Source organism: Hordeum vulgare, chromosome 7H (genome assembly GCF_904849725.1).
Source record: "Hordeum vulgare subsp. vulgare chromosome 7H, MorexV3_pseudomolecules_assembly, whole genome shotgun sequence".
NCBI lineage: Eukaryota > Viridiplantae > Streptophyta > Magnoliopsida > Poales > Poaceae > Hordeum > Hordeum vulgare.
This window is the reverse complement of record NC_058524.1, coordinates 124,595,560-124,623,357: the sequence shown is the minus strand read 5'-3', so window position 1 is coordinate 124,623,357 and position 27,798 is coordinate 124,595,560. Positions and strand designations below refer to the sequence as shown.

General features: G+C 45.1%; 1 pseudogene; it reads right to left on the bottom strand.

Annotated features, from left to right (window-relative positions):
* Window positions 1–2,189: 2,189 nt before the first annotated feature.
* Window positions 2,190–18,285, bottom strand: LOC123408465 (annotated as a pseudogene).
* Window positions 18,286–27,798: the final 9,513 nt, after the last annotated feature.

The window sequence follows — 27,798 nt, the reverse complement described above, 5'->3', positions numbered from 1 at the left end:
GTTCGACACTCCATACCTATCACTTCCACATTTGGAAATTGCTACGATGATTCCTGGCACTTAGCGTGAGAAGGGTTAGTGTAATAAAGATAGATCATTCACTTAGTTACTGTGAAGACAAGATTCAAAAAAATTCCCACATGATACCTACTGTATTCTATCATTCCCATAATTTTTATTACTGAATATTAGCTATGGGAACACTAAAATAAGCAAACTATGCATGCAAAACAGAATCTGACAAAAACAGAACAGTCTGTGAAGATCTGTAGTATAGCCATACTTCCTGTCTCTAAACTTTTTCCAAAATTAGGAAAACCAGAAGAATTTTCATATCAAGAGTGTGTAAAAATTTCAGAACATTATCACGCTCCAGTAAAAAATGAAAATTCTTGTACTAGAGTCAAAAGTTTTTGTTTTGGTTCAGCATCAATTCTACTCATCTTGTGAGTCATCCCAAAGGCTTTGCTTGGCACTTTATTGAACTAAAATACACAAAACATGATTACTACAGTAGCTTAATCATTTGAACTCATAAAGACAGAAGGTACAAGTGTTGGGTTGTCTCCCAACAAGCGCTTTTCTTTAATGCCTTTTAGCTAGGCATGGTTATTTCAATGATGCCCTTCCAAACCTATTTCTGATGATGATTTTATTCATACTCTAAAAGATATAGGTGACGTTCATAGAGCATTCTACAATTAATATAGATCAAACAATACCCTACTCAAAATATATAAGTGAAGCACACGAAGCATTCTATAAGGCCATACTCAAAAGATTTAAGTGAAGCACAAAGAGCATTCTACAGAGCCATACTCAAAAGATTTAAGTGAAGCGAATGAAGCATTCTATAAATCAATGAAGGGCTATCTCATACTAGAAGAGTGCATAAAAGGAGAAGAAAAACACTAAAGACGCATATCATGTGAAGCAAACAAAAATCAAGGTATACCGATAATTATCGAAGAATAAAGATGGGATGCCTTCCGGGGCATCCCCAAGCTTAGATGCTTGTGCCTCCTTGAATATTTACTTGGGGTTCCTTGGGAATACACAAGATTGAAATCTTGTATCTCCGTATTCTTATTTTATCGATACCTCATCGATCCTCGAACACTTCATTCACATAAAACTTAACAAAATCCTCGTAAGATCTGTTAGTATAATAAAGCAAAATACTATTTTAATTAACTGTTGTGAACTCGTTCCAATTTCACATTAGAATTATATAGACTGTAGTCCAACTTTACCATGGTTCATACCCCTTGGTATTTGTAATGCCCCAAGTGTGGAACCTTCCCTATTTGGAACCTGTTTCATGTGGGTCCACCCTGTCAGAGTTATGATGATGTCACTTGTGTCTATGATTCCCTGTGTCACCTTGTGTCCCTTGCATATCTTCCATGCATGCATAGCATAACATATCATAACATCTCCTTGTCCTTGTGATTTCATGTGCCTCTTATTTTTAGTTTCCCTTGCATGCATGCAAACCATGATGCTCCATTTCATGTCTTGTGTGCACATATCTTGCTAGGTGTGATTGTGTTATCTCGTGATTTCATGTGTGGTTCATAAGTGAAGTAGTGGGGTGATTTAGTGGAGTGTGGTGTTTGGCATTGTTTTATTTTCAACCCCTTGTTAGTTCCAACCTATCTCTCTTTAATTCCCAAGTTCAAAATCTAATTGCTCCTAGGCTGTTTTAAAAATGTTACACCTTTAGCCCATTTTTTTTGGAGTGTGGGTATGTAAGGGAGGGGTTTTTAAAACCTCTTTTGCTTGAGGTTTTTCTTTTTTCAGATTTATTTAAATCTGTTTGGCAAATATTTTTAGTTGCCCAATTAGCCATTTTGGTATTTTATTTATTTGGGCATAAATCCCTTGTGCCCAGGGGTATTTTTTTAGGCCTTAGTATTTCTTGGTGTATTATTTGCTGTGGTGGCATTTATATATATGAGAGGGCCAGGTTCTTTATTTTTTTTCCTCCTCCCTGGCATTTGAAGCCCAGCTCCTCCTAGGCACATACCCTTCGAGTAGCAGCAGCAGCCCAGGAGACATCGTCTTCCTCCCTCGACGTCACCTCTGTACGACCAAAGCTCCACCTCCCGATCTCCCTTCACCTCGATCTGGTGGCTCCGAGCGTGCCTCCCGAGGTTATATAAGCGACTAGCCTCCTCCCCGCAACCCTAGGGCGCCGTTCTCTCCCTCCTCTTCTTCCTCCCGCGCCGCCAGAGACCTCGTGGTCGTTCCAAAGCCATGACCAGCTCCGGGTCGAGTTCGTCGCCGGCGTAGCGGCCACCCCATCGCCTCCCCGCAGCGGCGCAGGCAAGAGGACCCAGGAGGGGTCCCATTTTCGCGCGGAGCCGAAGCCGGAGCTTCTTCCTCGACGTCCCCGACGTGCGCCTCCTTCCTCGTCTTCCTGCAGCGATGTCCTCCTCCCTCGTCTTCCTGCAGCGACCAGCGCCGCGCCGCCCTCCTCCCTCGTCTTTCCTCGGTGAGCAGCCGTAGTACGTGTCCTTCCTCCCCTACGCGCGCATGGGCTCGAGTTCGCCGTTTCATTCGCTCGGGCTCAGTAGCAGAGAACGGCGCTGGCTTAGACAGCAGCTCTGCTCGTCGTGGTAGCAGCACTAGGGCGGCCTCGAGGCAGGGAAGGATCCCCTGTGGACCCTACTTCCTCCTCCGCAGCGTAGTGCAGCCGTTGGTATTCGTGGAAGTCGCCGCCGCCTCCCTCCGTTTCGTTCGCCGGCGTGCTGTGTAGCAGCAGCGAGGTGCTTCGCTGCTCGTGTTTTGTGTGTGCGTGGGGTGCAGAGTTGGGGTGTGTGTGGGGCTCGCCGGTTTCATCAGCAGCAGGGGTGCCCTCCTCATAGCCAGCGCACCCCCCCCCCCGTCGTAGCGTAGCAGCAGCGGTAGGATAGTGCCCCGGCGGCCTCTCTGTTGCCGGTGCACCCCGAGTAGTGCAGTCACGCAGAGAAGCCGTGTATTGTTCCCAATACTGCTCTCCTCTGTCAGTAGCCGTGTCGTAGCGCGTTGGTGTATGTCCCTGCTTGTTACCTGGAGGTGCGGGGTTCGATCCCTAGCTGATGCACTCCCCCTTTTTTTGCTGATATTTCGATAGTGCCTAGAGCAGCAGGGTAGAGTTTCTTGTTGTGTAGCCCTGTTCTAGCAAAGCCTGTTTCTTAGCAGAGTGGTAGTGTTGTTGCTGTGTACTAGGGGAGGTGCAAAGTTCGAATCCTCTTCCCCCCATTTTATTCTTTTTGTTGTGTGCATCTTCCATGTTCATGGGCATGTAAATGTGTTGTGTGCACTAGGTAGATTGGAGGCATTATTTTTGCTCTATCAACAGCTTGTGGATTCTGTTCCTTTTGCTCCACTCACATATCTTGAAGATGAGCTTGTGGATTCATGGGCATGTGTAGGGAAGTGTTGCATGCAAGTGTGTGTTTATTTGTGAGTAACTTGTGTGCCTTGCTAGGCTAGAGCATGTGGGTGCTAGTTGTCCTCATGATGGTGGCCTTGTGCAAGTTTGTGTGAGTGTAGGCATGCCCTCCCTCACCATATATATATGTGTGTGTGAGCTTATTCTAGTGCTTATTGCAATCATAACATGTGTAGGTATGTTCTTGATCTAGAGCAAGATGTGCTTGTGGATGATGTGGAGTATATGTTTGTGTGTGGAACTTCTCCACCTTTGCAAAACTATGCACCTTCACATGTCTATATGTGAGAGGGTATGGTGTTTGTGTGTGGGGATAGCTTGGTAGATGTGTTGGTGTTGTTGATGTGCATGACACAAACATGGGGTTCAAACCCCCATGTCACTTTGTCATTGTTCACATGAACTCACCCTTTAGTTGTTGTCTTAGAAGGATACTTTATGGAGTTGCATATTCAGTTTTGTTGCAAGTTTGATCTTTGATTCCATGGAATAGGTGGAGCCCAAGGGCATGAGCTTTTGTGTGGTAGTAGTAGGGGTTTTGCTCTACACTATAGTGGTGTCAATTATCACTTGTTGTTATGTGTGTGCAAACTATGCCTAGACAAAGTGGGCATGTGGCTGAAAAATTCCAGATTAGTGAACTCTGAAATTTCACTAAGTCTGGGATGCTGGAAACATTTTATTCTCTTATAGATGAGGATGTGCTGGTCATTCTGTTGAGAACTAGCCTTAGTTCAGTGCTAGGATTTTGAACCTGGTATGTTTATGAAGCTCCCTGTAAATATTCAAGGCATTTGGAGTCCAGTAGGTTGTGTTTTGATTGCTGTCAAAAAGCTTCAGAACAGAGACAGAAACTCAGGTGCAGGAATTTTCACTAAGTCCCTGAGATCTGATGGTTTTGGGAAAGTTTGTGGCCTTGTATCTTCTAGAGTTTAATTCCTTTTGCTGTGATTCTTGCTGGTGATTGTAGTGTTCTTGGTTGGCAACAGCCACATATATTATTTGCCATGTTTGAAGACCTGTAGCTATGTTGCATGTAGCTCCCAAATAGCTAAGATGCAGATTATGGCAGATTATGTAGTTTTGTCATTTTGATCAAAGTGTGTGCTTAATTGATGTTGTGGTGTTCTACCTTGCTCCATTTCATTCATGTTGGGTTGTTACATGTCTTGGTAACCTGGGAATACCAGATTTGTGCCATTTAAGTGTGTGGTGTTGATTCTTTCACGTAGAGCTTCATATCTTGTTCCGTTGATTCCCGTTGATCCGTAGCTCTGTTTGCAATGTTCTTTATATGGTTTTGCACCGTTTTCACGAGCCGCGTCTGATTATGTCATTCTCATGCATGTCAAAATAGCTAGTGTTCAGTTCTGTCCAGAAACTTGCAGTAGTTTATTTTGCTTGTGCTAGTGATAGAAATAGTGGTGCATGCTCAACTTTCATCTCATGCATCATGTGATTGTTGCATCTTGTGGTGCTGCTGTTCATTGGCTGTTATTCTTATGTTGGGTAGCACCGGGATCGGAGAACGAATACGTGGAGTCAGGAGAGTACGTGCAGGACGATCCAGAACCATTCCAAGCTGAGGATATCACAGGCAAGATGATATGACCTTGATTCCATCTCTAGACTTGTTATGTTAGTTTCGTTTCCATGTCATATTGCTCGATGCCTACCACTGAAATTAAATTGCCTCTTCATATGCCATGAGCCCAAACACCGTACTCCTTCCTAGCAAACTTGTGTGGCTAAGTAGGCTTGCTCAGCTACTAATGTTAGCATTGCTAGTTGCAGGTGTTTAAAACTGATGTGTTGACATGAGCTTTGATATCATTATCTTAAATTCTGTTATTTATTTAATGCACCTATATACTTGGTAAATGACGGGAGGCCTAGCCTTTTGCCGGGTGCGTTGTTCCGTTATTGCCGCCTTAGTTACCGGTTACCGGTGTTTGATTCCATAATGATCGCTCCTAACACGTTCGGGGTTGTTATGGGGACCCCCTTGATAAATCGCGTAGTGCTAAGGCTTGTCCGGCAGGACCCAACATTGGTTTTAATTTGCTAATCACTTAATAATAAACTGCATAGGGAATAGCTACCCCGAGGATCCTAATCAACAACCCGGGCCAGTGCTCCTCATGAGTGTTGGTCCAACCACCTAGCAGTCGGCAAGACCACCCCGGGGAAACTTGAGGTTTGGTCCTTGTCCACTTTGCATAGACGGTGTTGTCTTGAGACTGAGATACGCGACTCTTATCGGGTCGTCGACACACCGGGAGGTCCTGCTAGCCTTGTCTTACCTTAGCGGTATATCTTGCGTATAGGAATCCCAGTGAAGCTTTGGGTTCCCCCAGAGTTGAGGTTTTCCTCTAAGGAATCCGACGAGATCACGAGATTCGTGATAGAGGATGCCTTTGCGGCCTGTGTTCGTTTGTGATGGACTAGTTGGAGCACCCCTGCAGGATTTAATCTTTCGGAAAGCCGTGCCCGCGGTTATGTGGCAACTTGGAATATTTTGTTAACATCCGGTATTAGCGAACTTAAACATAAATAAATAAAACTGCCAATTGTGTGCGTAACCGTGACTGTCCCTACGAAGATCTCTCTTGGGTCGGGAACACGGTGGGGTTATGAATGCCGTAGGTAGGTGTTCAGGATCACTTACTGATCAAGTAAATCCGACCGGTAGTATAGACCACCTTTACTTCTACTCGCGTAAGTTAGCCACTGATCAAGCATAGGTCGCTGCAGCCTGATACACTTCACCCCTACCTTACCCAATAACATGACTAGTTCTGGCACCAACGTCTTAGATTGTTGAGTCCCCGTGGCTCACGGATTCCTCCGAAACTCCCAGCAGGTACAGGTACCCCAGAGACAGATGACCCCGACGTCACCCAGCTAGCGTGGCAGTACGACGAGGAGACAGACCGCCTCTACGTGAACTATCCCGAGGACTGAGGCGTGGTCGTGATCGTGGGCCTGCAGCAGGGTAGCATAGCATTTTCCATGTTTGTAGTCCGTAGCGGAACTACATTGATTGTATCTGTGTTGTTCTCTGAGTTATTAATAAGAAGACAGTTGAATCCCGAATTGTCTACTTGTATTATTATTTTGTGCTATGTTACTTGCTTGCGAAACGCTTAGATGCGCTTCTTTCCTATTCGGGGGCCTCGACCCCCAGATCGGAAAGGACCACATCTTGGTCGTTACAGTATTACCCATAGATTCATCAAAATAAGAGAACAATGCATAGAAAACAGAATCTGTCAAAAACAGGACAATCTATAGCATTCTGTAAATTCGCATACTTCTGTATCTCAAAAAATTCTGAAAATTTCGGAAAATTAAACAATTTGTATAGAAGAACTATGTGAAAAATTAAGTAACTTATGACGTTCTAGTAAAAAATGAAAATTCATGCACTACAGTCGAAGTTTCTGTTTTCGCACCACACAAAGCAAACAAGCTATCTAATCATCCTAAAACCAAATCTTGGCACATTATTTTTATAATACAATGGATCTATACAAGGGGATAATTATTTTTGAGAAACTTCCATGAAAAATTCTACATTGTTTCCATGAGCATGAACACAAGTGTTCAAGGTCGACCCTCACTTCTCCAATTCACAACTTTCTAATCACTTCTCTTTTTGAAAAACCTCTTAGGCATAAGGGGCAAGTAATTATTTTTGTATTTTTCATTACTTATTTTTTTTGTTTCATCCACAACTAAATAAATCAAAAAGGGAAAACAAAATCTACTTAGTGAAGAAAGCAAACAAGCACACATGAGAATACCAACCCCCACGCTATTGCTCCCCAGCAACGGCGCCACGTGATAATATTCTGAAATTTTTACACACTCTTGATATAAAAACTCTTCTGGTTTTCGTAATTTAAAAAAAATAGAGACATCGAAGTATGGCTATACTACAGATCTTCACAGACTGTTCTGTTTTTGATAGATTCTGTTTTGCATGCATAGTTTGCTTATTTTAGTGTTCCCATTGCTAGTATTCAGTAATATAAATTATGGTAATGATAGAATACAGTAGGTATCATGTGGGAAAAAAATTGAATCTTGTCTTCACAGTACCTAAGTGAATGATCTATCTTTATTACACTAACCCTTCTCACGATAAGTGCAAGGAATCATCATAGAAATTTCCAAAGGTGGAAGTGATAAGTATGGAGTGTCGAACCCACGAGGAGCTAAAGGTAAGATCAATATTCTCTCAAGTCCTATCTCCCAATGATACAACTCTACGTACGCCGAACTTTACTTCCAACTAGAAACGAGAAATAATACTACGTTGTGGGTATGAAGAGAATAGCTTTGCATGATAACGAAGAACCAGAATATAAAAATAGGTGTTGTTATTACAAAGTTAAAATATATTACAATATATTACAAACAGCGTGTGTGGAATAATGATGGGTCGGTGTGCAGAATTGTCCTAGGCAATTGTTAACAAGATCGGTAATCATTATTGCAATTTTATATGAGGGAGAGGCATAAGCTAACATACTTTCTCTACTTGGATCATATACACTTATGATTGGAACCCTAGCAAGCATCCGCAACTACTAAAGGTCATTAAGGTAAAACCCAACCATAGCATTAAAGAATCAAGTCCCCTTTATCCCATAAGCAACAACCCACCTACTCGGGTTTATGCTTCTGTCACTCAAACAACCCATTATAAGTGAATCATGAACGTATTGCAACGCCCTAGAGCGGCAATCCTTCACGTGTGCACGGCACGGAATGCACCATAGGATAGCACCAAAATAAATATACAAATCACACCAATCTAGATCATCAATCAACCCAAAGGACAAAAGTAATCTACTCAAAACATCATAGGATGGCAACACATCATTGGATCATAGTATGTGGCATATAGCACCATGTTAAATTAGGGGATTACAACGAGGTGCGGGAGAGTGGACCGCTGAAAGAAGATGAGGATGGTGATGAAGATGGTGATGTTGATGAAGACGATCACAGCGGCGATGGTTCCCCCGATGGCCCTCCGGCGCCACCGAGAGAGAGAGGGAGAGGTTCTCCCCCTTGTGCTTCCTCCTCCATGGCCTCCCCCTTGAGTGGAGGTTCTCCCTCTGGTCCTTGGCCTCCATGGCGATTATGGAGACCGCCGGGATGATGCAGATGTCCTCCGGTGAAGATGACCCCCTCCGGCAGGGTGCCGGAGAGGGCCAAGATTGGTTTTTCGTGGCTCTGGAGGCTTGCGGCGGAGGAACTCCCGATCTAGGTTTCTTTTTGGGGGTTTTGGTATTTATACGAATTTTTGGCGTCGGTCTCACGTCCAAAAGGTTCCCGAGGAAGTCACAAGCCCCGGGGGCGCGACCTAGGGGGTGGTCACGCACAGAAGGCTTGTGGTTTCCTCATCCACTTCCCGGCCCAGCTCTGCTGCTTCGAGGGTATCTTTTCGTCCATAAAAATCACCGTAAATTTTCAGCCCATTCCGAGAACTTTTATTTCTGCACAAAAAACGACACCATGGTAGTTCTGCTGAAAACAACATTAGTCCGGGTTAGTTCTAATAAAATCGTACCACAATCATATAGAATTATTGTAAACATGGCATGAATACTTCATAAATTATAGATACGTTGGAGACGTATGAGCGATCTCCTTGCCCTTACAAACATCTTGGTTCAACTCCACAACACGAAGTAGGAGGCTCCCAAGCGACACCTAACCAATCTAGGAGGCGCCACCCTCCAAAAGGTAATAGATGTGGTAGATCAATGAACTCCTTGCTCTTGTGCTTCTAAAGATAGTCTCCTCAACACAAATCACTCTCTCACAGAATATGCATGGGTAGGAGAGGATGATTTGGTGGAAAGCAGTTTAGGGAGGCTAGAGATCAAGTTTCAAATGATAGGATTGGAATATCTTGGTCTCAACACATGAGTAGGTGGTTCTCTCTCAAAAAATGGATCTGGCAATGAAGTGTGTGTTCTGAGTGCTTCTCCCATGAATGAGAGGTGGGTGAAGGGGTATATATATGCAGTAGCCAAAATCTAACCGTTACACACAAAAGGGCAAACTCGGTGACACCAAAGTTGAAAACTTAGTGGTACCGATTAGCACAAAGGTGTGAACTTATGATCCTCGGTGAGACCGATATATGAAACTCGATGGCACCGAAAAGGTGACTAACGGTCAGATTGCCAAACTCGGTGGCACCGATACTCAAACTCAGAAATTCCTATTTTGTGTATCTTGGCAACAGAATGTTGGTCACACTAAACTCGGTAGCACCAACTTAGTTTCGGTTGCACCGATTTGGTGGGAACAACTAGGGTTTCTGTCTGAGGTCAAACTTGGTGGGTCCAATATGGAAATGTTGGTGACACTGAATTTGTCTATGTGGAACTTGACAGTGTGGATATGTGGGAAAATGACTGAGTGTTTTGGTGGCTAACTTTGATCATTTGAGCAATCAGTTCATTTTACTACCTCATCCCCTTTTAATAGTATTGGCTTTCCTATAGACTCAAAAGTTATTTCTCACAAATATAAAGTGAAGAGTCTTCTAGCTTGAAACTTGAGCCAATATTTTTCCTTTCTTGCATCTAGGGGCATCTCCACATAAACCTTAAGCCATAGCTCTCCATGGACTTTTCCTGAAATATCTAGGTAAAAGTGTTAGTCCAAGAGACAATGTATGTTGTCATGAATTATCAAAATCACCAAGGGAGGATATGCGCTTTCAATCTCCCCCTTTTTGGTAATTGATGAGAACATACAATGAAAGCTTCAAATAAGTATAATCATAGGGATATGACAGCTTTGAATGACTAGTACAAGCTCCCCCTAAATGTGTGCAATCCCTTTTAAAGGATAGTTGCTTTGGGCACACACAAGGTAGTGGGACAAGACAAGTCATAGCCATCCTGGCTACATGCATCAAACATATGTAAATGAAGAAGTTCCATGTTCAAGACTCCCTCTTGCAAACAGTATGTGCAAAAACAAGAGGTCATCATGAACAAGGATATGATGCATATACTTACCTTGAGGATCTTGAGCGTTTTGACATAGGAGTACACTTGGGAAAACAAATGTTAGATAACACAAGAGTACCCTGTTGTAAAGATGCAAAGAGCCTAAAAAATACCAAGAAATTGAAGACATATTGAAGATAGGCTTTGATGAAAGGATATGTCTCCAAAGAACAAGAACTTTTCTCCCCTAAAGATGAATATGTGAGGATTCCTCTCCCCCTGAATCATAGCATGTAGATATTGGGAGTACGCAGGGAAAATAAGATCAAACCAATAAAGCCATATCTATATCTCTCCCCCTTAATGTGTAAGGTTCGATACATCTCCTTTAGGAACAAATATCTCCCCTTAGTGCTGTTTCTCCCTCTTTTGTATAATATTCTTGGTGATATTTACCCCCTATGAATAGGTTCATTGAATGGAAGCTTTGATACTTTATCCCCCTTTGGCATAAATTACCAAAAATAAGGTCCGAGCGTAAGGGCTCATTAAGAGAAAGGGATCCTCGATACTTCCCACTTTTACAAGGGCTCCTTGAATTTGTCTTTTCTCCCCCTTTGGAATGAATAAGAGTTCCTTGAATTATCTCCTCCTATGTTAGGGATACTAGATAATTGTCCCTCTTATATAACATGGGATCATTGAGGTGTTTGTCCCCCTTAAACATACGTTCAAAAGAAATTTTCAGAGAAATAATGTTTGTTAGAAAAATTGGAGTCACTGAGGCTAAATGGTTCAGTAGAACCGAGTATGATATTCAGGCCTCTTGGATGAAATCGGTTGGACCGAGTTTCTCAATTTGGTGAAACCAAGTTGCAATGATGGTCAACTCTGTAACATAAGAATAGGCTGGTCGAAAGATTTGTTTCAAGATTCCAGTTGTAAAAGAAGGTAGAAATTGAGAAATAGAAACAAAAGTAGAAGAAAAACAAAGGTAGCTATTTTTTGAGTTTTTAGAAATATACATATATGTAGATGAGAGTTGAATGGTTCTAAGAGTGTGAAAGGTCAAATGTGAACCATACAATGATCTCCATCTAGATGTGGGGCGGTGACAAAGTAACCTATATTAGAGTATTTGACTTGAGGAGTCAAGCAAGGATGCTTGATCATAGGTCATACTCATCGTTAAGCATGAAATGGGGTTTCCATTTTTTTATTAAGATTTTCAATGTCTTCATATCACTTGAGTTGCTTCACTCCAAGTATTGGTGTTGAGCTTTATCAAGGATATGAGTACATACCTTCGAATTATGTTGATGACGTGGCATGTAGGTGAACTTGTTGTGGATGCTCAAAGTTGATGAAGATCATCTTGAGTTGGGAGCAATCCATGTCGTTTTCGTTTAATTTTTACCTACAATGGTTAGTCATGCAAGGAAGACCATAATATATCCAAATGACAAGAGTGAGTAACTTCATCAAATGATAGTTGTCGGGGATATACCCCGCGGTGTAACCCGGCTTGGTGTATGACCCGACTGGGACTTGGCGACTCACTGACGACTCATTGGTGACCCGTTTGAGCTTGGCGACTCACTGGTGACTCGGTAGGCGGGTCAGGCGAATGACAAGACTAGAGGCCCAAGGGTCGGCGTGCATCCCGGTATAAGGCGGCTCATAGAGAGGCCAAGAGGGTCGGCTTACAAGAGAAGACCCAAGAAGAGGAAAGACTCCTTCACAAAGGAAACAAGACCTGGATTAGGATTCAAGAGAGACTAGTCCTATTCCTACTCCTAGTAGGACTCTACATGTAAACCTACCCCTTCCACTTATATAAGGAGGGGTAAGGCGTCCCGAGAGGGACACGTTAGATTGCGCCATGACAAGGCCGAGCAATTAGAGATAGACAGATTAGACACCCACGAGATTAGAGGTGGCGAGTCTGCACCCTTGTAATCAAGATCATCATCTTCATCAATGAAACACAAGCAGGACGTAGGCTTTTACCTCCATCGGAGGGGCCGAACCTGGGTAAATCCGCGTCTCTCAATTCCGACCAACCCCTCTCAAGCCGCCACATGATTGCAATGGCCTCACACCTAAGTTCTCTCACGAGGACATATGTCGTGACAAAACCACGACATTTGGCATCCACCGTGGGGCCAGCGCACGGTGGAATTGTGTTCTTGAAGGGATCTCTCCTAGGGATCGAGAAGCTTATGACCCGCCAGTTCCGCAAGAGCCAGCTCGAAATTCTACATCAACTCCGAGTTCATCAATACAGATCGGAAAGAGGTTCAGCAGTCGACCATCTAGTGCGGCTATTGGGCTATAAGGTAAAATCGTAAAAACAAACACTTTTGAGACCTTCATTTAAAAATGTAGCTTTTGTGGTCACATTTTTTCAGTAAGTAATACTACATCATATCATGCGCTCCATTGTTACTCCAGGTGGTCTCAAATAATTTTAGCTCGAGTTCATCTAAATTACGGTTTGACTATTAGTGTAAACATGAATTTAATTTATTAGTATTAATTTCTTTAGGCAAGGGTTCAACAAGAAACCTGAATTTTGGGAGAGCATCGCACGCATATTCAAGCTGTTCCTTGCATACATTCATCCAAGATACTTCAGTTACTGAACAATATTTCCCAATGTCTCTCTGAGCTTCCTTCCCATTAACATTGTATGGATCAAAGTTCCCCACTTCATCAATAATATCGTCATCATCATCTGAATCAACTGAAGGGCTTCGCAGCACCGAGGCCATTAAAGATAAATCTGACACAGACGTAAGCGTACAGCCAGATAAACATCCCGCTGATGAAGATGAATTATCAGAAGACAACTTTGGTGATATATTCGATGATCGAGATAAATGTAGGAAGATATCTCTCATGCAGCGCACCATCTCTCCACAGAGCTTGTTTGGATTGTTGCACATGTTTCCATTCATGTTGTGTTTCTTCGGATCAGATTCGCTAAATGACAATGCATTTATTCCAAGATACTCTTTGCCATCCTTCTATAGAGCCTGGCTCTTGCATCTGCAAGAACAAGAAAATTACTTCACTGACAACTTCAAATATTTTGCATAGAACATAAACTACTGTTAAACAGGCATGGAATAGGACCTCTTCATCTTGGTGTTCTTCTAGAAATAGATTTAAGCTGACATCCTGGTGTTCTTCTAGCTGTCCACTTGGAGACACCTTCTCCCTATTTTCACACTCTTTTCAACATCATGTGGTTCTTCAAGTTCAGGGTATAGATATTCTTACCAGTACTGATTGGGAACAGAAGTTTCCTCTAGTAACAGTCTGTGCACTACAGAGAGCGATATCTGACCACACGCCTTTGTTGTTGGATTCTGGTAGTGCTAATCATTTGGGCAACAAGTTTGGGTTCTCCTTTGAATCAAGTTGGTTCTCACGGGAGGGTTTCATTGATATGGTTGCTCGGGAGTGGAATAGAGAGTTGGGTGGAACATCCAACGTTGATAGATGGCAAAATAAAATCAGACATCTTATACAATACCTTCGTGGTTGGGCTAAGAATGTTTCTGGCATCTATAAAGATGAGCAGGATAGGCTTATCAAATTTATAGATGATCTCGACCGTAAGGCCGAGACCGTTTTTCTGGATTCCAATGAGCGATCTTTGAAAAATGTAGCTGAACAACATCTTCGTGACCTCCTTAGAGAGGAGGAATCGAAATGGGCTACTAGAGCAAAGGTGAGGGCTTTGATGTTTGGAGATAATAATTCTAAATTTTTCCACCTGATTGAAATGGCAAGCATGGGAAAAAGAGAATCATCCAGCTCGAGCAAGACGAGGGTACAATTGTAGGTCATGAGAACTTAAAATTGTATATCTCTAACTACTATAATAAACTATTTGGCGCTCCTGACCATAGTTTTGTGACTATGGATGAGCATCAAGTTGCGGATATTCCTCAAGTTGGAGAGGCTGGTAATGAGATGTTATCCGCCCCATTTTTGGAGAAAGAGGTGCTAGAGGCAATTGGGGAGATGAAGAATGGTAAAGCTCCCAGACCAGATGGGTTTCCGGCTGAGTTTTACAAGAAATGTTGGCATATTATCAAGAACGATCTTATGGCAATGTTTAATGATCTTTATGATGGTCACCTACAACTCTTTCATTTGAATTTTGGTACCATTACGTTGTTACCAAAGAAAGAGGGGGTGACTCGTATCGAGCAGTTTCGTCCGATTTGTTTGCTTAATTTTAGTTTCAATATTTTCACGAAGGTGGGAACGGATAGACTAACGAAGATGGCACATTCGGTGGTGCAATCTACGCAAACAACTTTTATGCCTGGGCGGAATATCCTAGAAGGTGTCGTTGTTCTGCATGAAACGTTGCATGAAATTCATTCGAAGAAACTTGATGGTGTTATCTTCAAAGTGGATTTTGAAAAGGCGTATGATAAAGTTAAGTGGTCCTTTTTGCAGCAAACCCTTCGCATGAAGGGGTTCGACGAGCTTTGACGAAAGCATGTCGATTGTTTTATAAAAAAAGGAAGTGTCGGTATTAAGGTAAATGATGGCGTAGGTCATTTCTTCGAGACACTGAAGGGTCTTAGACAAGGGGATCCAATGTCTCCTATTTTATTCAACATTGTTGCTGATATGTTGGCCCTTACGATTAAGCGTGCCAACGAAAGGATCTGATAGGGGCTCTCATCCCACACCTTGTGGATGGGGGTGTTTCTATTTTGCAATATGCAGATGACACGATTCTTTTTATGGAGCACGATCTGGTTAAAGCTAGAAATTTGAAGCTCATCCTTTGTCTATTTGAGCAGCTATCTGGGCTGAAAATTAATTCTAATAAAAGTGAGGTGTTCTGCTTTGGAAGAGCCAAAAGTGAACAACACACTTATAATCAATTGTTCGGTTGCGAAACTGGGAATTTGCCCATCAAGTATTTAGGGATTCCTATCCATTACCGAAAATTATCAAATAAGGAATGGAAATGCATTGAGGATCGATTTGAAAAGAAGTTAAGTTGCTCGAAAGGCAAGCTTCTCTCTTATGGAGGACGGTTAGTTCTGGTTAATTCCGTATTAACTAGTATGCCTATGTTTCTCCTATCCTTCTTCGAAGTTCCCGTTGGGGTGCGAAAAAGATTAGATTTTTATCGGTCTCGATTTTTCTAGCAAAGCGATGATCTCAAGTCAAAGTACAGGCTTACCAGGTGGGATATTATTTGTAGACCTAAAGATCAAGGGGGATTAGGGATTGAAAGTTTAGAGACCAAAAATAGATGTCTACTCAGCAGATGGCTGTTTAGACTATCTTCGGAAACTGAGGGTATGTGGGTGCAAAATTTGAAGAATAAGTACTTACAAAACAAAACCTTATCTCGGGTTACAGCTCGACCAACTGACTCCCCTTTCTGGAAGGGGCTGATGCGGACTAAAAATGCTTTCTTTAGCAGAACTAGGTTCATCATAGGAAATGGTGAATCCACTAGTTTCTGGGAAGATATGTGGTTAGGGGAGATGCCTTTAGCTATTCAATATCCGCAGCTGTATCATATTACACAACGTCGACAAGCGCCCGTTGCGTCAATATTATGCGTGACTCCTCTAAATATTCAATTTCGTAGATCTCTTATCGGCGATAGATGGATTAGCTGGCTACATCTAGTGAGAAGGTTGATGGATGTTAACCTCTCTCACAGACCTGATCGTGTTCAGTGGAAGCTGACCACGAATGGAGTATTCACGGTAAAATCTATGTATCTGCATCTCATAGATTCTGCTCCTATTCCGAAATCAGCGCATATATGGAAGATCAAAGTTCCTCTTAGAATAAAAGTCTTCATGTGATTTGTTCACAAAGGGGTTATTCTAACGAAGGACAATCTTGCCAAGCGAAACTGGAATGGTAATACTAGATGCAGCTTCTGTCCGGATAAAGAAACTATTGAGAACCTCTTTCATCATTGTCCTATGGCTAAACTGGTTTGGCACTCGCTCCACATTGCTTTTAATATCACTCCTCCTAATAGTATAAACACGTTGTTTGGGATGTGGTTACAGGGGGTTGATGTGCATACTGCTAAACTTATTCGTGTGGGGGCTTGTGCAATGTTGTGGGCAGTGTGGAATTACATAAATGACTTAGTGTTTAACAGACAACGCGATTTTCACTTCTTGCAGGTTATCTTGAGGGCTACCGCACTGATCCGCATGTGGTCATTACTCACTTCTGTGGACGCCGGGGAGATTATGGTTACTGGGTGTGTCCGGTGGGAGATGGTAGCTCAGGGTATCTTCAACCGGTTTGGATGGCGACATGTTAATAGGATAGTTGTTTAGTCATCTACGTCTATTAGCTTCTCCGGTTTGGCCGCGACTTTTGCCTTGTATCTTGATTTTTTTGCTGGACCGTGATTGTACTTTTTTGGGACTTGGTTTGGATATTAATAAATGGTTGTATGCATCTCTTGATGCAGAGACCGGGGCTTAGCCTCCTTTTCAAAAAAAGGGTATGGATATTCTTCCATTGACTGAACTGACTCATAAGCCCCCAACTTAAAATCTCTTAATGCCGATGTGTGCTTTGAATGTAAAACAAACAAAACGTCAGCAAGTCCAGACAGTAATAAGAACTTCCCAGTGATACTATTGCTACAAGGAAAACTTACTTCATCCCATGTGCATTTACTAGTTGATGGTGTAGATAATAGGCATTCTGGATTACTTTCTACAAGTAGCCTTTCAGTCCTTACATGACACAGCTGGTAGCGTAAATCACTCAAACCGATCTCGAGCTTTGAGACAGTAATTTCTAAAGAGGATATGCTATCTACAAGCTCCTGCGCCTGGAAATAAATTAGTATTCAATGGTAGCCGTCTACAATCACATGAAGTAAATTATAAATACATGTACAGCAATGTGTGCACACCTTGTTTGGTAGTTTTGTGCAAGATTTAAGTATCAGCTCGGCGTCGTGTGCGATGGCATCTGTTAATGCCAGATGCATGTCGATCTCTTCCTGAAGCTGCCTCTGCAAACTCCTGACCTGTGGTATGTGATCACATCTCAGAATTACTAGATCTCATTCCTTTGAACTTCCACAATTTATGTCCAGAAACCTAAGTTATGCATACTATATGTATAAATTCAACAAAACTGCTCGAGTAAGTGTGAGCATAAGCAGTCTATTTAGAGGATCAATTGCCATAAGCAATTTTCAGCACAACAAGTTGCCACCAGCCCACAACACAAATGAAAGCAGAATCCTTTCAGCTGTAAAAACAGCATCACGGTAGCACAAACATCGAAAATTCAGAGGAAGGATCAGCGGTTGCTCTGAGCCAACAGTGTAACGAACTCGCTCATGGCCTCTGATTCATGACGTTCGTGAAGCATTAAAGGGTTTGTGTGTAATTGCTTGACCTCCTTTTTAGCATATACTATATCTGAAATCGAGATGATGAAGACACAAAAACAGTTTTGTTTCCCTGTTTCAGGACGTACAAGTGTTGCTGTCGTTGTTTTGTTCCTGATGAAACAAGTTGGAAAGAAAGATAGCGTCATCACAGTAATAAAATGTCCAAAATCCCAGCGCGTTCGAGCTATACTCGGATTCAAACCATAGCAGGGCAAGTGAGATGGGCGTTCCGAGGCCGACTCGGATTCAAACCATAGACACATATACTGTTGGTTGCCGCCAGTTCCACCCCTCCCAATTCTTTCTTTCTTGCTCGCCCCGTCTCCCCAATTCCCCGTCCATCTGAATCTGATCAGCCTCCACCGCATCCTCATCCTCCCTGCCGTCCCGCCGCCGGATCGTTGCTCTCGCGACTGCGCGGCCGCGACCATGGCCGGCACCACGGTGCTTCCGCCGGCTCTGCTCCCGCGCCGTAGCGCCGCCCCCGACGACGACGACGACGACCTGCACTCCTGCTCCCCCCGCGTGCGCCTAAACCCTACCTTGATGGCGAACCCCGCGGCTGCCAAGAGGCCAAAGCGACCCGTATCCGAACGCGACGTGCAGCCGCCGGCGCCGAAGCGTGTACGCGGTGTCTGCTCCGGGGGCGAGCTCCATGTCGCGGTGGCCACCAACATCAAGAACAGCAGCGAGCTTCCGTGTCCCAGCAGCGGCAAGGATCAGAACCAGCTCGCGATCAAGAACCAGGTCGCCGAATCTCCGGCGACCGCGACGCAACCGAAGCCGCAGCTCAGCATGCGCGAACTGATCGCGAAAGCTCGCCTCAGCATGGCTCTCCGCGACAAGGCTCGATCTGCCTCCGAAGAAGAGGCCAGCCGTCGGCGTGACATCGAGCGCAGCCGAGCGGAGGCCCGGCGGAAGTTGGAGCAGATGACGGACACCGTGCAGTTCAACGACCCCTGGATCCATTACTCCGACGTGACCAAGTCCCCAGAGGAGCTGCTCCAAGCAAGACAGGAAGCATGGCGTTATCAAGCTTGGCTCGTCGAGATGGCTCGTCAACGGGACTATGCTGAAGCGATGCAAATCCATGGATGATCGAAGCAGAGGAAGAAATCATCAGCGCTGCAGCAGAGTCAGAGGAAGCAAAGTAGATGAACAAAGCAGAGGAAGCAGAGTCGGCAGTGCTAGTCTTGATTCCAAGTGTGTAGGAGTATTTCACTGGCATGTTTTTTAGTAGTGCGAGTGAGATTCTTAATTTGGCCATCAATTAATGTGCATATGATCACAACTGATCAGTTAATGCAAGAGATTGTTCTATGTAAAAGCATTGGATCTGATGTATGCAAGAAGCACCAGATATCTTTCTACTATGTCTTCAGTCTCTTGTATTTTTCAGTATGCAAGCATTGGATCTCATGTATGCAAGCACACGATCCCACCAAGAAGATCACTTCTGTGCTTGATCTATTATTCCAGATGACTGCTATTTTCCGCAACAGATCCTCAGATAGGTGTGCTTCGTCTAGAAAAGTTTACACCTCAACAATGCAGGTTTATTTGTCGCATCAGGAAGGCGCCAAAAAGCATGTTTCATTCAGTACAATTGGTGTATATGCTATTTTCCTGGAGAAGAACAGATATGTTGTCTGAATTTTGCAAATGCTGCAAAGTTGATTCAGTACAATTGGTGTAAATGCTATTATCCTGGAGAAGAACAGATATGCTGTCTAAATTCTGCAACTGCTGCAAATTTCGTTCAGTGCAACTGGTGTACACTCCAGACCAACTTCATGTCACACTGCAGAGAATGTTAGCACAGGCCCGACCTCGACGCCGATGTAGCCGAGTACTTTCCGAGCTTGCCGAAGCTAACCGGTTGGAGATGTAGACGTAAACGATGTGGACGTATACACCAAAGCAGCCTAGGAAGCTGCTGGATCGATTTCTCAATGCTAGCTAGCTATCACGTATTTGCTAGCTGATTACGCCTAGACACGTTAATCTCGCCGGATACTAAACACGCACACACGCGACAACACGAGAGGAATTTGATGGCTAAAGCAGGGCCTTGTCGGTCCTGTTGATCTATTGCTCTTTTGATCTCACGATCTGATACAATATTACAGGGGTACTTGTACGTATATATAGTAGCTAACCAAGACAACTACTAATCCTATACCTACACGGTGACGGTTCCAAGTCCAAGCCGGACTAGGACTCGTGGTTAATTCCAACAATCACCCCCCTAAACACGATGTCCTCACTTCACAGCTTGGACGCCGATCCTTCTCCGCATCTCTGTAAACTTCTGTCGTCCCAAAGACTTGGTCAGGATATCTGCAAGCTGGTCGTCGGTGCAAACGTAGTTGACTTCAATCTTGCCTTCTTCCACGCACTGTCGTATGTAGTGATACCTTATATCTATGTGCTTACTCCTGTCATGATGCACTGGATTCTTACACAGGGCAATCGCAGACTTGTTGTCAACATTGAGCACCACTCTTTCAGGTTCTTTATCTGTGAGGTCACCGAGTAGCCTTTCTAGCCACACACCTTGACCCGCTGCGGTTGCAGCTGCTATATACTCTGCTTCGCAGGACGATAATGCGACCACCTTCTGCTTTTGTGATAGCCAAGTTACTATGCTCCTGCCCAAGAAATATGCCAGACCCGAAGTACTTTTACGGTCATCCACATCTCCTGCCAGGTCGCTATCACTGTAGCCAAGTAGCTCCACCATCTCCTTCTTTTTCTCTCTCAAATAGACACAACCGAAGTTTGTTGTCCCTTTGATGTACCTGAGTATATGTTTGACAGCTGCCCAATGTTCAGTCGTGGGTGCTTCCATGAAGCGACTCACTATGCCAACGGAATAGGCCAAGTCCGGTCGTGTATTCACAAGATACCTTAGGCTTCCGACCACACTTCTATAATCCGTTGCATCAACCGCAGGGGCTTTACTCCTTTTGCTAAGTTTAAGCCGAGGCTCCATTGGAGCATAAGTTGGTTTGCAATCCTCCATGCTACAACTTTCAAGTATCTTCTTTGCATATGCCTCTTGACATATTGTGATCCCGTTCGGCTTTTGTTGTACCTCGATCCCGAGGTAGTATGTCAAGAGCCCTAGATCACTCATCTTGAATAGCTCCTTCATTTGTAGCTTGAATCTTGCAATCTCCTCTTCGTCTGCTCCAGTTATCAAGAGATCATCAACATAGATGCCCACTAAGAGACGATCCTTGCCTTTACCTCGCTTGTACATAGCATGCTCGAGTGGACTTTTCTCAAAACCAAGAGAAATCAATGTACGATCAAGCTTGATGTTCCATGCCCGAGGAGCTTGATGTAGCTCGTACAATGCCTTGTGTAGCTTCAACACCTTGTGTTCTTCCCCTTCTTTGATGTATCCCGGTGGTTGCTTCACGTATACTTCTTCTTCCAACTCCCCGTTCAAAAATGCGGATTTTACATCCATGTGATGTAGCCTCCAAGATTCTTGAGCCGCGAGAGCTATAACTAGCCTCACCGATTCCATCCTTGTGACTGGAGCGAACACTTCCTCGAAGTCCACACCTTGCTCTTGCACGAATCCTTTAGCTACGAGCCGAGCTTTATGCTTGACCAAGTTTCCTTCAGCATCCTTCTTGACTTTGTACACCCACTTGAGCCCTATGGATTTGTGACCGTTGGGAAGATCAGCGAGCTCCCATACTTTGTTGTCTCGTATTGATCCCAACTCTTCATCCATAGCACGACGCCAACACTCCTCAGTATTTGCTTCTTCAAATTTCGTCGGTTCCTCGACGCTAAGCAAACATTGTCGTCCTCTTCTTATAACTTTGACAGGATTAATAGTACGAAGTGCTTCCTCCGGATATAAATCCATCACTGGTCGAAGACGAACTGGTGTCGGCGGACGTTCCCTTGTCTCCTGTTCTGTCGAAGACGAGGAATTTTCATCTTGTGAAGTTGCCAAACTCCTGTTTTCTGGCGATTCAGGTTCTCTTCCAGGCGCAGCTCCCAGGCTGCTCCCCTGTGGTACGCAGTCACTTGGTCGAGCGCTTCGAGCATTGCTTGGTGTGTTGCACGAGCCATCGCATGCCTCGTCTGCCGCGTCCTGCTGCGTGCCTTCACGCGCCTCTATCCCTGCTTTATCTGGCGCGTTCGGCTGCGCTCCGTTGTCCAGAGAATCACTCGGCGTCGTTGTAGTCTCCGGTTGATTGTCGGCATGCTCGTATTCGTTGTAAACAACGTGAAAGATTTCATCAGAGATCGGGTATACCGGCTCGGTAGAGTTCCAATTCCATGACCTTGCTTCTTCAAAGACCACGTCACGAGTCACAACCACCTTATTGGTAGAGGGGTTGCACGCACGGTACGCCTTCGAGCCTGCTTCATAGCCAACCAATATCATTGGAGTACTCCGATCCGCCAACTTACTTGTATGCCCGGCCACCGTCTTCACATGCGCCACACACCCGAAAGTACGAAGATGATCAACCGCGGGCTTATGTTCGTACCATGCTTCGTACGGCGTCATCCCAACCACACTCTTGGTTGGAGCCCGGTTCAGCAAATAAACGGCAGTATTGACCGCCTCACCCCAAAACTTGCCCGGGACCCCTTTGCTCTTCATCATGCTTCGTGCCATCGCCACCACGGTTTGATTCCTCCGTTCCACAACACTGTTTTGCTGCGGTGAATATGGCGCCGTAAGATACCGCTTGATCCCATGTGCTTCGCAAAATTCTGTGAATTCACGAGACTTGAACTCACCCCCCCGGTCGGTACGGAGGGCCTTCAGCTTGGCTTCGGATTCTACCTCGGCCGCCATCTTTACTTTCCTGAAGGCTTGCAAAGCTTGGTCCTTCGTCTTCAACAACACAATCCACATGTATCTGCTGAAGTCGTCGACGATGAGTAAGAAGTATTTGTTCCCAGCTGGGGTAGCCGGTGTAATGGGTCCGCACAAGTCTCCATGGACCAACTCAAGAGCTTTACTTGCTCTAAAGTTTCCCTCTCTCGGGAACGAGGCCCGCCTTTGTTTCCCAACAAGGCAACCGTCGCACACTTGCTCAACATGATCAATGCACGGTAGGCCACGTACCATCTCCTTTTGTCCAAGTTGCCGAAGAGCCTGGAAATTTAGATGACCGTAGCGCGCGTGCCACTTCCATGCCGAGTCCTCCATGCTTGACAAGAGACATACTGGATCCACACGATCCAAGTTGAGGACGTAGAGTCTGTTTGGCGACCTCTGCACCTTCATGATGAGCATCCTCTGACGGTCATACCCCCATAGATAGCCATCTTCGAGCACAATCTTGCAACCACGCTCCTCGAGCTGGCCAAGACTTATGATGTTGCTCTTTAGCTTGGGAATATAGTACACATCTGTGAGTACCTTGTGACCGCCATTCTTCAGCTCAAACAGGACAGTACCTCGCCCTGTGATGTCAACGGTCCGCCCGTCACCGAACCGAACCGTGCCTCCAACCGAGAGATTTAGCTCAGAAAACTGGTCCTTGTCACCGGTCATGTGGTTGCTTGCTCCCGTGTCGAGGTACCACACGTGCCTCGCCGTGTTCACCCTCTTCTTATCATGAAGGTAAACCTTCTCTTCGTCGAGCATGACAACCTCGGTAGCCGGTGCCTCCGGAGCTGGACCATCCTCGTCCATAAGCTCGCATACTTCGACCATGAGCATCATATCGCTATCATCGCCTCCCTTGGCCATGAGAGCTTTTTCCTTCGGTGGACTCTTGCAATCAGACTTGAAGTGACCGAGGATTCCACAATTGTGACACCTTACTTTTTTTATGTCAAATTTTCTCCTTGGTTTTCTAGCCTTTTCTTCCTGTCCAGCGAGGTCCTTTTTCGCCGGGCTTTGCTTCTCCTTTGCTTTACTACCGCTTGTGGATCCACCTTGCTTTCCTTTCGACAGGGCCATCCATTGCGCCATTGTAAGCATGAGATGCTCACTCTCCTTCGAATCGCCGAAGCTGAGACGAATTCTCTCGTCGTGGGCCTTGAACCTTCCGACGAGATCCTCGACCGTGAGAGTGTTCAGGTCAAGACATTGCTCGATCGACGTGACAATTTGGATGTAGCGTGCCGGCGCGGCGCGCAAAAATCGTCGGACGATCGCAACTTCTTCTAGAGTTGAACCATAGCCGCGTATGCCGTTGACGAGGGTCTTGAGACGGGAGGCAAACTGATCAACCGTCTCGCTTTCCTCCATCTTCAGGCACTCGTAGCTTCTCATGAGAGACTGAAGGTGTGCTTCCTTGACACGGTCATGACCCTGGTGAAGGATCTTGATGGTCTCCCATGCCTCCTTCGCCGTTTTCTTTCCGACGAGGTGTTGCAGCACATCCTTCGGCATGGCGGAGTAGATCGCCGTTAACGCCTGACGATCCGTCCGGTACTTTGCCGCGCCCTTCGCGTACTCGGCGCCGCCGGGATCGACAGCTTCCCAGAATTCCGCTCCCTCCATCGCGACCTCCATGTTCATCGCCCATAGTGCGTAGTCCTCTCGATCCAGCCGGGGGAATTGCGACCCCCCAACCATCGGCATCGGTGCTCTAGCTCCCGCCACAACGATCTCCTTGCCCGGGTTTGACATGATCCTTCGATTGCTTTCCGAAAATCACGCCAATAAACCAAGCTCTAGATACCAATTGTTAGCACAGGCCCGACCTCGACGCCGATGTAGCCGAGTACTTTCCGAGCTTGCCGAAGCTAACCGGTTGGAGATGTAGACGTAAACGATGTGGACGTATACACCAAAGCAGCCTAGGAAGCTGCTGGATCGATTTCTCAATGCTAGCTAGCTATCACGTATTTGCTAGCTGATTACGCCTAGACACGTTAATCTCGCCGGATACTAAACACGCACACACGCGACAACACGAGAGGAATTTGATGGCTAAAGCAGGGCCTTGTCGGTCCTGTTGATCTATTGCTCTTTTGATCTCACGATCTGATACAATATTACAGGGGTACTTGTACGTATATATAGTAGCTAACCAAGACAACTACTAATCCTATACCTACACGGTGACGGTTCCAAGTCCAAGCCGGACTAGGACTCGTGGTTAATTCCAACAGAGAACATCCACAGGTATTGCATTTGTTCCTCCTCCTCTGTACCTTCAGTGTCATCCGCACCTTCTCGGCTACCTCCTGAAGAGAACTCAGGAGTGCGCATTTTGACACGCTGGGAAATGAAAAGATTAGCACTGCTCTGTATATGTTTTGTAGATCCTGGGGTGGCCGATTACTTTTCCCTTGTAAAGGCCATTAGATGATGAAGACACAAAACAGTCTTGTTTTCTGGTTGTCTGACTTGTAGCAGCTCTGAACTTGAGGGTTAACATTGTTGGTTCCTTCCCTAAAATAGCAGTTGTTATCAGCAGTGAAACGGACCAGAAGTTAAAAAGATACTGTAGTAAGTATAATCATCTTGAATGGTCAAAACTTAGCCAGCGACACCATCCATCTTTGCCTCCATTTGGCCATCACCTCTCATTGGTGAAACTTGCAGCAAGACTAGCCATCGGGCAATAGTTCGTACCCTACATCGGGGCATCGGGCAAGAGTATTTTCCATGTAGTACAATGTAGGGAGCCTCCCACTTGATAGTATGTGGGACAATGTGGCACATCACAAACAAAGTTTATAATCCTATTCATTCCAGGGAGGGAGCACACGACAGGTTCAGAGCCCAGTTCCAGTCACGAGATGGCAATCGGGTCAGTGCCGTTGGAAATGATGCCACGAGAATTGGAGACAAAAGGCACCGGTGGTGGTGCAGCACAACTGGTCTGGTGGCTGCCAATGGAAAAGCCGGCGGTCAGGTAAAATGATGTTGCCATCTTTCCAACCAGCAGTAACTTCTTGTTAAAATCTCATGCAGTAACCAGCAGTAACAACACTTGTAAGTTTATCCTTGGATGTCACAAGCTATATTATACATACAAATTAAAGGGAGGCCAAGCAATTACACGCAAATCCCTTTACAGAGCAACAAAAAGAATCAGAATCAGACACCCCCGGAGTCTACTCCACAACATGTACAGAGCTACTAATCTTGCCATTCCTTACCCAGCGTGTCAAAACGCCCACCTTTGGTCCCTCTTCGGTGCCAAGACTGATCTGCGTCTGCCTAGTGCTGGTCAGGCAGGAAGAGGTACCGGAACGTCGAGTCGAACGGGACGACGCTGAAGCTGCGGAACCCGAGGAGCCGCTGCTTGCGTGACGACGTCGTGTCCTGGACCGCCGCGACCTGGGCCGGCGTTAGCTGCCGGCAGATGATCCAGTCGGCAGCACCACGTACAGTCGTCGCTTGAGGCACCGGTCTGTTTGTACAATCTCAACAAATCAGGGTTTTCAGGTTTGCTTCATCGTCGACGTTACAGAGTGCACGCGGATATCAGGGTAGATCAATATAGACAGAAGTTTCCACTTGCTGCTGGTCAGCGAGGAAGTATGTTGAAGAAAGAAGGATACCCCTGCATTGTACAAGCCCCGAGGTTGAGTCGAACCTTCTTAACGTGAAGACCAGAGTTAATGCAAAGTACTAGCAAGGCTATTACAAATTAGTGAACGGTGCAAGTATATATATAGTGTTGCATATCAAGGCAGTGGCACTTGGAGCGGAGACAAAGAAAAACAAAAGAGAGACCACAAAACAAAAAGTGCAAATATGGCTTCCAAGGACTAGAAAATACCTCGGCGGCCTTTTACGTCCAACTGGGTCCAGTATAATCGAGCATCGTGTCCGCATTCATCCAGAAAAAAAATCATCAGGTGATATCCTTCATGTCATTTTCTTTAGCATACATTATTGTTTATGAAAACAATTACTCTGGCCTGTAATTTTTACTACGCAGGACAATTGCTCAATACAAAAATGGCGTCATATTACGAGTATGAAGATCGTGTCAATCAACGACACGGGCGACTCACCGTCCACGCCGGCTTATGACGCGGCCAACTCTCATGTCCACGCAACCAGGACAACTTACAATGCCGCGGCCAACTTTCATGTCCGCGCAACCAAGGCGGTTTACAACGCCACGACCGATTCACGAGTCCGTACCAAATGGCCGGACAAACTCTCGCATTCAACTCAACCCGCCGGTGCAGTGCTCGCCCGTACGAGCCGCCCAAAAGACGTGTGCAAGCCACCATCCCCATGACGCATTGGCCAATACTATTTACTTCAACATATCAAAAGTAACAGGAGAGTTTGTCATGATGGAAACATCCCTCGTGAAGCTACAATTTGAGCCGGCCATCATCGAGCCAACAATTCAAGGCAAGCAGCAAAAGAAAAGGAAAGTGGCCCTGAAGGAACTACGTGAGCTGGACTACCTGAGAATTAAGCATGGGTCAAAAGTCCATTATTCACCATCAACCCTATGTCGGCTTATGTCCCAATCAAGTATGGAGATTCTCAAGCTGCCTCTTTGAGTTGACTTAACACTCGGGGGCTACATGGATATGGCTCGACAGACTCAAGTGGGATGAATAATTCAAGAACCCCGGATCGTTACAGCAATAAAGCCAGCGCCCACGAAATTCGGAGTCTCTGCCGTTTCAGCTTCTTGAAAGCACGAGTCTTTATTGTTTCATAAGCCGTCCAAGCATGGACGCTATCAGTATCAAAGAGCATGAGTCGTTATGCTGCACTTATTTTAAAACTGGATACTGGTATGCCAAAGAGGACCAAAGTTGCCACATTGCACGGTTCAAACATGGGTGCCTTATATGATTTTGAGAATTAAGCCGACTTACTTTGGGGCTACTAGTTCTCAAGTCGTTTTGCAGTAAGAGCGTAAACGCTTCTTCAATCATATGTCCGACTTTTCCCTAGTCATAGGTCACTTGGGGGCTCCTAATCACTGAGTTCAGCCTGAATACCCTCTTGGCTAGCA